We start from the raw sequence: 14,589 nt of genomic DNA on the forward strand, positions 1-14,589 counted from the left end.
ATATCAGCATGGCACTGATGGTTTTCAGTACATATTACAGTGGTACCTCGGGTTAAGTACTTAATTCGTTCAGGAGGTCTGTACTTAACCTGAAACTGTTTTTAACCTGAAGCACCACTTTAGCTAATGGGGCCTCCTGCTGCCGCCGGAGCACAATTTCTGTTCTCATCCTGAAGCAAAGTTCTTAACCAGAAAGCACTATTTCTGGGTTAGCGGAGTGTGTAACCTGAAGCGTATGTAACCCGAGGTACCACTGTATAAGCGGGAAGACACTTAATTTGCAAGATGTTGAGGTGAGAAGCAAGCAGGAAAATTTGGGATAAATTCAAAAGCACAATAAAACTAGCTGCTCATCTCAATGTACCCCTCCCCTCCCCATTGGCATACATTAACCAAGAAAGTGCTAATGTCATGCACCCACACCATGGGGCATTCTCACGCCATGTGCGCATGCGGCTTATGTGAGTGACACCAGCACACCCTGCAGCATGTGCGAGTGAGGTGAGCATGTCGTGCGGAGTTGCGCAATTTTGAGGGTGCCCTTCCCTCAAAAATTTGAGATAGCCCTCAGCCCCCCCCGATGGTGTTCCTGCTCTGTGCATTTGAGTCATTCTCTCCACCTGCTTCCTTCTTGTAGTTCCCTGCCCTTTAGCAGGTTTCTGGAGGATCACCTCAGTTTCCTGTGCATCAATGAAGCTATTATCCCCAGTACCAGGTATTCCCCTGTCGTTTGAAATATTGTTTCCCCCACTGCACCCTCATGATTTGGTTTAAAGCAATCCTGATCAGGTTTGTAAGATGATTAACAAACACATCCTTGCCAACCAATGTCAGGTGCGATCCATCTCTGGCAAGAAGTTCTTCCTCAAGGAAGCAGAGACCATGGACCAGGAAGCCAAACCTTCCCTGGCGACAGCACCTGCACAGCCGGTGGTTTACTTCCAGTATTTTCCTCTTTCTTCCTGGGCCATGACCTTCAACAGGAAGGAGTGATGGAAAAACCACCTGTGCTCAAAAGTCCTTCAGCTTCCTGCCCAGACTCTCATAGTCCCTTTGCTGTATGTTGAAGGCTGTGTCTGGCAGTGTAATTTGTAACCCCCTATGAATCAAAAGGAAGGTGAGTTGTGGTCAGCTTGGCAACTTCTCTGCCCTGTTGTTAACCTTTGTACCTGGAAGACAACACAGCTTCTGTACACTGCTGTCTCTGTCCTTCTCATTAGGGAGTCACCTACCACTACCCTAAATCTGCCTCTGCTATCACCCTCTTCCCACTAGCTGTGGGAATCATCTTTCAATAGCAGACCCCTGTTGGCTATTTGCAGTTTAGTAGCGCAGAGAGCTTGCTGGGGAGACCATGCATTAAAAAGAAAGGACTCAAAACTAACTTAAATAAGGTTTTAATAAGAAAAACAAAAACTCCTTTTACACTAAGTACATTAACAACCAAACCAGACCCAACCACCAACCCATCCCCCAGGGGAATGGGAGAGCTAGGTGCTGCTCCTTATATACTACACCCAAATGCTGACACACCTTAATCAAATACAACTCAGCAGCACCTGCTACATTTCACAGCTGTAAAGCTGGGTCTCGTTATCTTACTCTGGCCCTTGCTCTGGCCCCTTAAAGACATACACATTGGGTGGAACAATGATGAACCTTTACATTTAAATAAACCATTCAACATTTCCCCTGCGGTTCATCATTGTGGAACAAAAACATAAAGCATATTTTGTACATGTCTTTCATGTGTAACCTTTGGAAGTGCTTTAGTAAAAATGTCCGCAATTTGATTGTCACCTGGAACATATTCAAATACAATCATTTCGTCAGCAATTAGTTTCTTTACAAACTGTAAACGTAACCTTAAGACTCTAGTGCGCTGCGTATTGGTCTCTGAACATAGGATAGCAAGTCCGCTCTGGGAATCAAGGTAAACTTTTACTGGTAGTGTTACTTGCATCTGTAGGTCTGCAAATACTTGCAGATACCATTCTACATCACGAGTGGCTTGAACGCATGCACATAATTCACTCTCTGTTGTGGAGAGGCAAATAATGGTTTGTGTCTGGGACTTCCATTCAAATGGACAACCGTTATAACAAAACACCATACCAGACACACCCCTGCAATTATTTTGTTCCACTGCATGAGATGCATCACAGAAAATTTCAAAACCTTTGTCAATACATGTTGTAATCTGCAACCTATAATGTTTGGTGTGTTTAAGGTACATTACCACTCTCTTAAGAGCAGAGAAACATTGCATAGTGGACTCTTCCACATTGTGATGCATCTTTTAACATAAGCTTAACTGTTTCGTATTTTACACTTGGTGAATAACACAGATCATAATCTACGCCTGGAATTTGTTGAAAACCCCTAGCAACTAATCTTGCCTTGTACCTTACAACTTCATTTTTGTCATTCATTTTAATTCTATAAACCCATTTTGGGTCAATAAGTCTCATATCTGGGGTTTGTGGTACAAGAGACCAAGTGTTATGCTCTTTTAAAGAAGCTATCTCAGAGTTCATAGCTTTATACCAATTTGCAGCTTGTTGCTTAGGTAATTTCTGAACATCATTGTAGCTTTTTGGCTCAAAAACTGCCTTATTGGCATACACAGTATTAAAATGTTCATCTGCAAAACGTTGTGGCTTCTGTCTCTTTCTATCTGAACGTCTCAGTCCGGAAGGAGAGTCAGACTCCTCAGACTTAATGGGACTAAGTGAACCACTAGTTTCAGATTGTAAATCATTGTCAGATTGAAGAGATGCCTGTAGGCTAAGCTCACGATCAGAAAACTCAAGAGAATCTAACCTCCCCTTGGGTGCCTGTGACTTTAAATCATCAAACAAATCAGATTCAACAGACTTTTTGTCTTTTTCCATTAATTCAGAAGCACCATTTCCTCCTCCTGCTGCTGCTGCTTCTTCCTCTTCTTCCTCAATATTATCTATACCATCAGTATCTTGGAAGACAGCAACTCCATTCCAATTTACAGTTTGTATCATGCTTCTGGTAATATGAAATTTGCCAGTTGCTGGTATGTAAATTCTGTATGCCCCCTGCTGGTAGCCCATTAATTTTCCCTGGACACTACGTTCACCCAATTTCTGCTTAGCGGGATAATGCATAATTACATCTGAACCCCAAATGCGTAGGTATTTCAGATTAGGGCGTTTTTTAAACAGCTTCTCATAGGGGGTGACATCTAAACCAGAATGATAACTGCGATTTCTAACATAACAAAACGCATTAAGCGCTTCAGCCCAAAAGTCTTTGGGCAGATTAGCATCGTGCAGATACGTTTTAACCCCTGCCTGTAGGTCACGCTGCACAACTTCAACAAGCCCATTTTGCCAGGGACTTCGGGGGCAAGATAACTCATGAGTAGTCCCCTGCGCTTCCAGGAATTTCTCAAAATCCTCAGAAACAAATTCCCCACCCCGGTCAGAAAACAGGTTCTTAATTGGTTTGTTAAAGTGCGTTTTTACCCAGTTGCAAAAAACTTTGTACTTCTCAAATGCTTGGGACTTCTCAGCTATTGCATAAGTCCAACAATATCTACTATACTGGTCTATCAGAGTAAGCCAGTACTTAGAACCTCCTAATGATGGTGGGAGTGGCCCAACTAAATCACAATGTACACGCTCAAATGGCTCAGTTACTTTCCTATCTGAGCACCTACCCTTGCGTGCAACCTTAATCTTATTCTTGCAACAAGATAGACATTGCATAAAGAATTTACATGGTTTTAAGTTGAGGCCATTAACAATATTCTTTGTCTTAATTACATCAGCAAAATTCAGGTGTCCTAGAATTCTGTGTGCCTCGTGGACACACCCGGAATGAGGCCTTACATTCCTCAACCCCTGGCTTGACTGTGCTGCTCTGCAGTTAATAGGCAATTGTGAGTAGGTGCGAAAATACAGTCTATATAAACCATCAGATTCCCGGGCATATAATAGACGTTTGTTCCCATCGAAAAACTCACACATTGACTTTAAGAAACGCACAGTTATGCCTTGACGAGCAAAGCACCTTACTGACAATAAATTGTCCACTGACGGGCAGTAAATGCAGTTCGCTATTGTAATGTTTAAAGAGTCAAGTTTAACAGTACCCCTGCCAAGCGACTGCAAGACTTGTGAATTGGCTAAATGTACATTACCAACTTCCTCTTCGAAAGAAATAAACAAGCTTCGATCGTTGCAAATATGCTGAGATGCTCCTGAGTCCACAACAAAAGACTTCCACTTGGCACGTTTAAGTCTTCTACGATCTGTTGTCCTAGCATGGAAAACTCGCGGCTCGTTTCTGTCTCTACTATACGATGTCGGCTGCTGGGCTGACAACCGTGACTGACGAACAGAAACAGGCTTGGGAGTACTTTGCTTTCTTTTGGATCTGCAGTCCTTTGCAAAATGTCCTTGCTTATTGCAGAACCAACAACGCTTTGCAGCTTTAAATGCAGTTGTATCACCACAGGTTTGCATATGGCGTTCCTCATTACTTCTGGAAATAGGAGTGCTTATGGCACAAGCCTCCCTTCTATCCAACTCGCCCATTAATCTTGCCGTCACCCCTTCCACAGTTAATTGTGCTGGTGGAACGGCAGATATCTGGCTAGCTATGCCATCAAAGTCCTCGTTAAGGGAACAAAGAATGATAAAAACATACTGAATATCAGGTATCTCCATGTCCCTTCGAATTAATTCGCAGCGTATTGCCTCCAGACGTCTCAAGTGTGCTGCCAAATCACCACCAGGCTGCAACTTCGTCTGGTACAACTGCTTGAAAAACGTCAATGCAGATGCTGACTCTTTTCTAACATGCACTGCTGCAAGACTGTCCCACATTTCTTTGGCAGTTTTCTTATTTCTTATATAGACTACTTGCTGGTCGCTGACTGCCAAATTAATTATCGCCCTGGCTTTTGCATCTCCTTTCGACCAAGCATTAGTCACAGGGTCAGGAGGGTCATCAGTTACATAGGTCCATACTTCTCTAGAGGTCAAAAGCGCCTCCACCCGAAAAGACCATAAACTATAGTTCTCATCTGTTAGCTGTGGGAAGACCAGAGCCTTCTCAGCTTCAGGAACCCGGTCAACCATTCTGGAACTCTTCCAGACCCACTGAACTACGCTAACAGGAGAAGGAGTTTTCAAACCTTTCTCAGAGTCCAAAAATATGCAGTCATCCACTCAGCAGCTGGGCCCATAACCAAAGATGTTGGCTATTTGCAGTTTAGTAGCGCAGAGAGCTTGCTGGGGAGACCATGCATTAAAAAGAAAGGACTCAAAACTAACTTAAATAAGGTTTTAATAAGAAAAACAAAAACTCCTTTTACACTAAGTACATTAACAACCAAACCAGACCCAACCACCAACCCATCCCCCAGGGGAATGGGAGAGCTAGGTGCTGCTCCTTATATACTACACCCAAATGCTGACACACCTTAATCAAATACAACTCAGCAGCACCTGCTACATTTCACAGCTGTAAAGCTGGGTCTCGTTATCTTACTCTGGCCCTTGCTCTGGCCCCTTAAAGACATACACATTGGGTGGAACAATGATGAACCTTTACATTTAAATAAACCATTCAACAACCCCCACCCACCCTTGGGTGGCAAGAGGATAATTTTTTTATTTTCTCTCTTAATTCCTGATCAGCCTTCAGGCAGCTCAAAAGGCCAGATTCCTCCACTGGGTGGCTAATTTCGATGCTGCTCTAAATAGAAGCCAAGTGTGTGTGTGTTTTATTTTCTCCCTTCAGCATTGCTAGAAGATGAATTATTTCCCTGTGTTTAGCAAGCTGTGCTGTTAACCCAGTCCCTGCTGGTTTGGGGAATCTCTGGCTTCTGGGGTAGAGTAAGGTTACCAGATGTCCCCGTTTCCTGGGGACAGTCCCTGGATTTACAAATCAATCCCCTGAAAAAAGCCATTGAAGTTGAAAAGTGTCCCTGGATTCATTGAAAAAAATCTGGTAACCTTAGAGTAGAGTCTATTATCCCAGTTAAGAACCACGGAATATCTCACAGGAGGCAGTGATGGTCAGATGACTTTAAAACAACATTAGACAAATCCATGGAGAAGAGAGCTATTAAGTTGTTAAAAACCATGGGTGTGTGTGTGAGGGCTGTTGTTCTTGGGTCCTGCTTGAGGGATTCCTACAGGCATCAGGTTGGCCACTGTGAGAAGAGGATGCTAAACTGGATGGGCCACTGGCTGGATGCAGTAAGCTTTTCTTACGTTTTTTATGCAATAACTCCGTCGCTCCCCCCACCTCTTGTTCTGATGGTTCCCTGAGAGGGAAACAGGTTTAAAGACCACTTGTGGATATCTCGAGCAACCCCCACCCCAAAAAGACCCTCTGCAGAAGGATATTGACAAGCTAGAAAAGTGTAAAGAGGAGGGTGACAGAGATGATGGAGGGTCTTGGAAACCAAGCCTGATGAGGAATGGTTGAGGGAGATGGGGATGTTTAGCCTGGATATGAGGACACTGAGAGGAGACATGAGAGCCACCTTCAAATATCTGAAGGGTTGCCACCTGGAAGATGGAGGCAGCTTGTTCACGACCGGAACCTGAAGCTTCAGATGACAAGAAAGGAACATTAGGAAGAAGTTCCTGAGGGCAGGAGCTGTTCCGACAGAGGGAGTCCCTTGGTACAGACTCCCTCGGAAGGCGGTGGACTTTCCTTCCTTGGAACCTTTTAAGCAGAGGTTAGGTGGCTGTCTGCCAGGGATGCTTTAGCTGTGATTTCTGCACTGCAGGGAGTTGGACTAGATGACCCTTGGGAGTCCTTTCCAACTCTACGATTCTATTGTTCCTGTGGGGCAGAGTGTGTATGCATACAATAACGGATCCATGCAGCTGCTTGCATTTTTGGCCATTTCTTTGGGCGTTAAGCTGTCAGGAAGAGCTCTGGGGCTTCCCTGCATACAGGGAGGCTGGGATAAAAATAACCCGGCTGTCTGGCAAAAGGTGCTCATTTGGGTCAACCACCGATCGCTTTGCTCTGAAGAGCTGTAATTTGGGGGCATTTGCACAGCTGTGTTGGTGTTTGCTGTTGTCCCCATTGTCACAGAGTCCTAGAATTGTAGAGTTGGGAAGGACCCCAAGGGTCATCCAGCCTAAGCTCCTGCAATGCGGGAATCACAGCAGGTCTGTGCCCATGGTGGGTTGGGGGTAGAAGGATGAGAAATGAAAAGCCCCAAACGCCCAGAAGAGAATCTGTGCTCCTCTTTTCTCTCTGTGGCAAAGTCTGGGAGAGCAGGAATGGGGTAGAATTCATGCAGCATGCTAGGGGGAGGATGAGAAATGGAAATTGTGAGCTTCACAACTGAAGTATTATTGTATTAATGTTATTTATTATATCCTTCCCTGGATGTTTTGAAATGGAGGGCAGATAGCCCTTTGTCAGGGATTCTTCAGCTGGGATTCCTACATTGCAGGGGTGTAGATATTTGTCCAGGACAAGCCCAAAGAAGCCTCCTGTGTGACCTGGGGACTGACTATCATAGTTGGCCTGGGCAGGTGACTGGCCACCCACTGCCCTGGGGCAACAACCCCTGCTGCCACCACCTGCTGAGCAGGAACACCCAACTTCTTTCTCTTTCCTCCTATTTTTCCTTTTCTTGAGCCTGGAGGAAAACTATGTGCAGGTCAAAAAGAATCCCAAAATCCGAGAGTATGCCTGGGTCTAAAGCAGCTTCTGCCAGGCTGGTTCTCTGTAAACAACACTTTCCCCTACAAATTGCACCAGCCCCAGGGTCATCTGATAGCTGTGCTGCCTGGCAGCTGGTGGGCATTGTAGTCCAACACATCTGGAGAGCACCAGGAGATCTTGCAAGTTTGCAAAACATCCTTCCTCTGAGACCAGTTAAGCCTCATGCCCCACTATGAGTTAAGTTGTTGTGCTGCCTATTCCAATTCCATCCTCCTCCAATGGCATCACCTGCTGATTATAAATACCCTTCCTAGGAGTGAGTTTCCCCCACACTTCGCCTCCTGCAGCCCCCACAAGTATTTAAAGTTAGCTGCCGGCCTTATGGCACTTAAAACAGAAAGCCGACTAAAGAAAAGGGTGAGAATGAGATTAAATTGCCTTGGTTCTTTGAGGAAGGGAAGGAATCCAGAAGGAAAGGAAGGCCAGCTCTCCTTCTTTGGATCAACAGGTGTCAGGAATGGTTTAGTTGAGATTCCTGCATTACAGTGGGTAGGCCTACGTGACCCTTGGGGTCCTTTCTAATTCTGTGATTCTGGTGAATCAACCCTTCTTCTCCATGTTAGAATCTGAAAGTCTAGAATTATTCAGTTCTGAATAGCAGAACTGTAACAATTTGCGGGAACCCCAGAAGAGACCCTGATGGATCATCTAGTCCCATCATCTGGGCCCATTTAGTCGAGCACCCTGTCCTCACAGTGGCCAACCAGATGCCCCAATGGGAGACCCATAGACCGGACCAGAGCACAAGAGCCATCTCACTTCCTAAGTTCACAGGGTCATCTTGACTAGTAGCCATCTCCTCCCTGAATTAGCCCAGTCTTTTTTTTTTTTTAAAGCCATCCCTCTTGTGGAACACTGTTGCAGAGACACTGGGTCACAGAAGTTCCAGTGTTCAGTATAGCATCTTCTGACATAAGAGCATAAGAAGATCAGCCCAGTGCCCCACGTACTCCAACATCTGGTCCTCACAGTGGCCAACCAGATGCCCTCAAAGTAAACCCCAAAGCACCTGAGCACTCTCCTCTCCCTTTCAGAAACTGGTATTTATAAAAGCATTACTGCCTCCATGGAGGGAGAAAGAATTTAACCATCCTGGCTAGTAGCCATCAATAGCCTTCCCCTCCATGAATTTGTCCAATCCTTTTTTTAAAAAGCCATCCAAGCTGGTGCCACCACTGCCTCCTGCTGAAGGGAGTTCAGCATTTTAACTGTGCGCTGAGTGAAGAAACACTTCCTTTTATCCTGAATCTTCCCATGTTTAGCTTCATGCCATCCTGACTCAACAGGGCTCTGGGGAGAAAGAATTCTGTGCCCACCCAAACTGAAGTGAAACCAGGTTCAGAATTCAACTACTTCATCCTCAAACTCACAATTGGTTCCCCCAAATCCGTGACTAGCTTGAAGGTTAACCTCACCTTTGCAATTCAAGGCCCTTTGAGGGGTTGAGGTGGTTACAGCCACTAACAACCTTGTCTTAAACAGAAAGGCCACTGATTCCTAAATTGCAAGGGGTTGGACTAGATGACCCTCGAAGTCACTTCCAAATACAATTTAGGATTCTACATTTGGTCCAATAGCCGTTGCTACCTCCAAGTCCAGCCCTGGCTACTTGAGTGCTGTTTATAACCTAACCACCTGGTTATTCATGCCTAGATGTAGAACCTTACATTTGTCCCTATTGAACAAACCAAATGGATTTCAAGGGGGACAAATGTCAGGTTGCACACTTAGGCAGGAATAAGCAAATGCACTAATAAAACACGAGGGACACCTGGGTTGACAGCAGTGGATTGAAAAGGATACAGGGGTTTTAGTATGAGGCATAAGCTTATACTAAGCCAACAGTGTGATGCAGCGGCAAAAGAGGCTAATGTTACTCTAGGTTGCATCAGCAGACGCTGAGTGCCCAGATCAAGGGAAGTCATAGTAACACTATATTCTGCCTGTGTCCAGTTCTGGGCACCACCATTTAAGAGGGATAAGGACAAGCTAGAAGGTGGGCAGAGGAAGGTGAGCAATGTGATCAAAGGTCTGGAAACTATGCCTTAGGAGGAACGGCTGAAAGAGCTCGGCATGCTTAGCCTGGAGAAGAGAAGATGGAGAGGAGATGTGATAGCTATTTTCACGGGCTGTCACATGGAAGCTTGTTTTCTCCTGTTCCTCAGGGTAGGACCCGAACCAATATCTTCCAGTTACAAGAAAGGAGATTCTGATGAAACATGAGGAAGAACTTTCTGATGGTGAGAGCTGTTTGACAGTGGAACGGACCTCCTTTCTTGGAGGTTTTTAAACTGAGTTTGGATGGCCACCTGCAATGGATGATTTAGTTGAGATTCCTGCATTACAGGGAGTTGGATTAAATGACCCTTGGGTTCCCTTCTATGATTCTATGATTTCCCAGCAAACCTGGAATGGGTTTGTTGGAAGACGTGTGAGCTGGAGAGTCAAGCTCAGGTCACTACCCTGACCTACACTCCATGGGCCAAATTAGAAGTGTGTGTGTGTGTATGACTCTAGAGAGAGATTTCAAGGGGCTGTAGCTCAGGGGTAGAGAATCTGCTTTGTATGTAGAAGGCCCCAGGTTCAATCTCAGCATCTCCAGGTAGAGCTAGGAGAAAGCCCCCTGACTGGAACCCTGGACACCCACTGCTGGCAGTCAGTGTTTATAGTACTGGTAAAGGGTAAAAAGGTAAAGGACCCCTGGACGGTTACGTCCAGTCAAAGGTGACTGTGGGGTTGTGGCACTCATCTTGCTTTCAGGCCAAGGGAGCCAGCGTTTGTCCTCAGACAGCTTTCCGGCTCATGCAACCAGCATGACTAAACCACTTCTTGCACAACAGAGCACCATGCCTGAAGCCAGAGTGCACAAAAACATAATTTACAGTACAAACCAATGTGAAACAATGGTCTACTGCAGTGGTATAAGGCAGCTTCCTATAGTTCTGTTTAATTCAGCCCTTTATTCAGACCCATAAGGACTAGAATCTTGTGTTTATTTTTAGCTGCAGCAGAGGGACAAAGCACCTGCCTTGCATGCAGAAGGTTGCAGGTTCAATCCACAATGGTGTCTCCAGGTAGGCCAGCAAAGCCCCCTACCTGAAGCCCCAAAGAGCTGCTGCCAGACAGTGCATAAAGTCATGATCGAGATGGAACAATTGCCTGACCAGTTGCTCTGAGGCAGCTTCCTACTTCCTATTTAATTCAGAACCATAAACTTTTTTTAGAGGAAGGAATTTAGCTGAATGGGGACAGCACCTGCTCTGCATACAGGTTCAATCCCCAGCAGCATCTCCAGGTAGGCCTGGGAATGTTTGCTGCCCAAAATCCTGAACAGCCGCAGCTGCCAGCCAGTGTAGATAACATGATCTAGATGCACTAATTGGCCTGACTCTGTGTAGGGACTGAGGCTGTGGCATGGGCATTAAAAAACGCATCCCAGTGCCATTAACCTTAGTGGGAAGATGTACAGTCCGCAAAGCTGCCTGGTGTGGCTCTGGGTCAGTTGCCGCTCCTCTGCCTGACTTTCTTTGCGGGGTTGTTGAAAAACAGGGTGGATGGCAAATGGAGCCTGATGCCCTGCTTTGAGCGTTTTCCAGAAGAGGCTGGCCGTGTGATGCAAAGAACGAACAAAACTCTCCCTCCGCTTGCCACCCACAAGAGTCCAGAGAATGAGGGCTCCAGTCTTCACCCACTTGGCTGGCTCTCAGCTGACCAAACAGCTGTGCTGGAAGGAGCAGATGGATGTCACAGTCCAAAACTTATGGAGGGCACCAGGATGGCGAAAGGCTGCTCTAGACTCTGGATCATAGCATCCTACAATTGTAGAGTTGGAAGGGAACGCATGGGTCATCTAGTCCAACCAGGATCTTGGTCACCCTTGTGGGTGAGAGAACTTCTGAGAACTTGCTTCTGGCGAAAAAGAAGAGGCAGCTACATTTTGCAGGGTTGTGTGTGACAGGGTTGGACCAAAGCGAGCCCAACCCTGGCCATCCTTCATCCATTGCTCTAAATGACTGTCATCAGTGGGAGCAGGGTGGGGGCAAAGGAAGAATCCTCAGATGGAGACCAAAAGCAATGCTTAAAAACATACCCCAAAGAACTTAAGAATTGAGATAGACTACCTCTGGAGCTGGAGGTTCCATGAGAACATCAGGAGAGCCCTGCTAGGTCAGGCCACTGGCTCATCCAGCCCAGCACCCTGTTTTCACAGTGCCAACTAGATGCCTGCATGGGAAGCAAGACCCCTCTCCCCTCCTGAGGTATCCAGGTATTCAGAAACATTGCTGCCTCCGACTATGGAAGCAAAACATAGCCACTGTGGCTACTAGTAATCACTAATGCTCTCTTCCCTGAATTTCTCCATCTCTCTTTTAAAGCCATCTAAATAGGTAGCCGTACCTGCCTCCCACAGGAGGGAGTGTTGCAGTTTAAATGCATTACTTTATCCACTCTTAAGTCCAACTTTCAGCTTCATTGGTTGCCCACGACTTCGACTGTGTTAAGGGATTGTGGGATCGCCTGGGGAAGCCCCCCTCCCCATCTTTGGGGCACCCAGCCAACTTGCTATCAGGGGGGTGGGGCGGGAAAGCAGTCGCCCAGAAAAGGGGGCTACCAGCCTAGGAACGCGCTGCAGCAAGGTGCCGTTGGGGAGACAACATCTTCCCTTCCTGGGGATCCGACTGAGCACACCTGCCCGGGCTGTTGCTAGCATCTTCTTCCCGGGGCGGGCACTGATGCTCCTCTTCTCCCGGCCCCTTTGAAGAAAGGGGAAGATCCAGGAGGGGGGGAGGAGTCTTACAAACTTCATACAGGAGGGAAGCCCCCCTCCCCTCCAAGCCCCCCCTCCTCCCAGCCCGGGACGCACCTGCCTTCTCCTCAGCAAAGGGCTCCGGGCATCCCGGCTCCGAAGTGCCGCCGCCGCTGCAGCGAGCTCGAACCTCCGCTCTCCTCTCGCAGCTGAGGCGCGTGAGTGGTGCGCCTGGGCGGGGGCAGAGGCAAAACCTCGCCAGGCGGCCAGTCGCCTGCCAGGCCCAGCGCAGTCGGGGAGGAGCCCAGACACCGCCCCCAGTAGCCTCAGAGTAGGGATGGGAGCAAGAATTGCACTGGGGGAAAGGTGATATTTTGATTTTCTTTCCTCGCTCTTTTCTACCCCCAATCTCTCTCTCTCTCTCTCTCTCTCTCTCTCTCTCTCTCTCTCTCTCTCTCTCTCTCACACACACACACACACACACACACACACAGCCTGATCATAACTCCAGAACTCGTGGGGATCCAGTGAAGCTGAATGTTGGGAGGTAATTATTTATTCCATTTCTATCCCACCTGCTACTCTAAGGAACTCAAAGTGACAGGCTTGGTGGTTCTCCTCCTCTTAGTTGACTCGCCACAACAGCAACCCTGGGAGGCAGCGACTGTTTCCAAAGGAGCTTCAGGACAGGTAAAAGAAAGTCATTCTTTAGGTAGTGCCTAGTTAAACAGCGGAACTCCCTCCCGCAGGAGTCAGGGACCCACCAGTTGAGAGTGGCTTTAAAAGAGGATTTGACGGATTCATGGAGGAGGAGAGGGCTGTCAATGGCTATGCTCTGCCTTCACAGGGGCAGCAATGCTTCTGAATACCAGTTGCTGGAAACCACAAGAGGGGCTAACAGCCATCAATAGCCCTCCATGAATTTGTCTAATCTTTTCTTGCAGCCATCCAGGTTGGCCATCTCTGCTTCCTGGAGACTGAGTTCCATTGTTTAACTATGCGCTGTGTATCATAGAGTAGTAGAGTTGGAAGGGACCCCAAGGTTCATCTAGTCCAGTCCCCTGCAATACTAAATCTGTGGGCTTTTAACAAAGTATACAGGCTTTTTACAATGGGCTGAGTCAGGCAGCTGGAGCAGCAAAGAGAGAAGAATAGAACAACAAGAACAAAAAACTCTCAAACCAGAAACAAACTCCAAAATCTGCACATTCTTCGCATTTTGCACCAGCCCCACGCAAAACACCCCCAGGCTATGCTCTCTTTATAGAGACAAGGGAGCCTTCCAGAGAGCTGGCTGACTACCATTCTCCAGCTATGAGGAGAGGTGGACTCCAGACCCAAATCCTCCTCTTTTTCCTTCTGGTTTTGATGGAGCAGATCAAGACCTTTGCCTTCTGGGAATATATGGCTTGCAGCTGAGTAGCCACAAAAGGTAATGCGGGCCAGAGCACCTTTGGACCCCTATGGGATCAGGGATGGGGTCAGGGATGGGGAGAAGGAATCTCTCTTCCAAGTACCAAAGATTCCACAAGCCCCACACTCTATTGTTACTCAGAGCAGCACCTTCCTATGACTGCCCCTGTTCTCAAGCTGCCTCTCTCAAGATGTGGCAGGCACCCCCAAGCTGCACCCCACAAGCAGTGTTCTGGAAACACTGGAAGACATTTGTGTTCTAACAGGCTTTCCCAGCTGGGTGGGCAACTCTCTGCCGCGGATGTCCACTTTGCATTCATGGAATCATACAGTGGTACCTTAGGTACCTTAGGGACGCGGGTGGCACTGTGGGTTAAACCACAGAGCCTAGGACTTGCTGATCAGAAGGTCAGCGGTTCGAATCCCTGTGACGGGGTGAGCTCCTGTTGCTTGGTCCCTGCTTCTGCCAACCTAGCAGTTTGAAAGTGCAAGTAGATAAATAGGTACCACTCCGGCGGGAAGGTAAACGGTGTTTCCGTGCGCTGCTCTGGTTCACCAGAAGCGGCTTAGTCATGCTGGCCACATGACCTGGAAGCTGTACGCCGGCTCCCTCGGCCAGTAAAGCAAGATGAGCGCCGCAACCCCAGAGTCGGTCACGACTGGACCTAATGGTCAGGGGTCCCTTTACC

General features: G+C 47.2%; 1 protein-coding gene across 3 annotated transcripts in view; it reads right to left on the minus strand.

Annotated features, from left to right (window-relative positions):
• The window catches only part of GPSM1 (G protein signaling modulator 1), a 59,001-nt gene that overhangs the window by 7,741 nt on the left and 36,671 nt on the right, over nt 1-14,589 (minus strand). Inside the window, exon 1 of one of the 3 annotated variants that reach the window (XM_053373716.1) lies at nt 12,605-12,718. The exons of the other annotated variants lie outside the window; for them this stretch is intronic. The gene's annotated coding sequence lies outside the window, so the exon portion shown is untranslated. Of the gene's footprint in view, nt 1-12,604; nt 12,719-14,589 lie in introns of those variants that run through there. 3 annotated transcript variants of the gene reach the window in all.

This window comes from Podarcis raffonei, chromosome Z, assembly GCF_027172205.1.
Source record: "Podarcis raffonei isolate rPodRaf1 chromosome Z, rPodRaf1.pri, whole genome shotgun sequence".
NCBI classification, from domain to species: domain Eukaryota; kingdom Metazoa; phylum Chordata; class Lepidosauria; order Squamata; family Lacertidae; genus Podarcis; species Podarcis raffonei.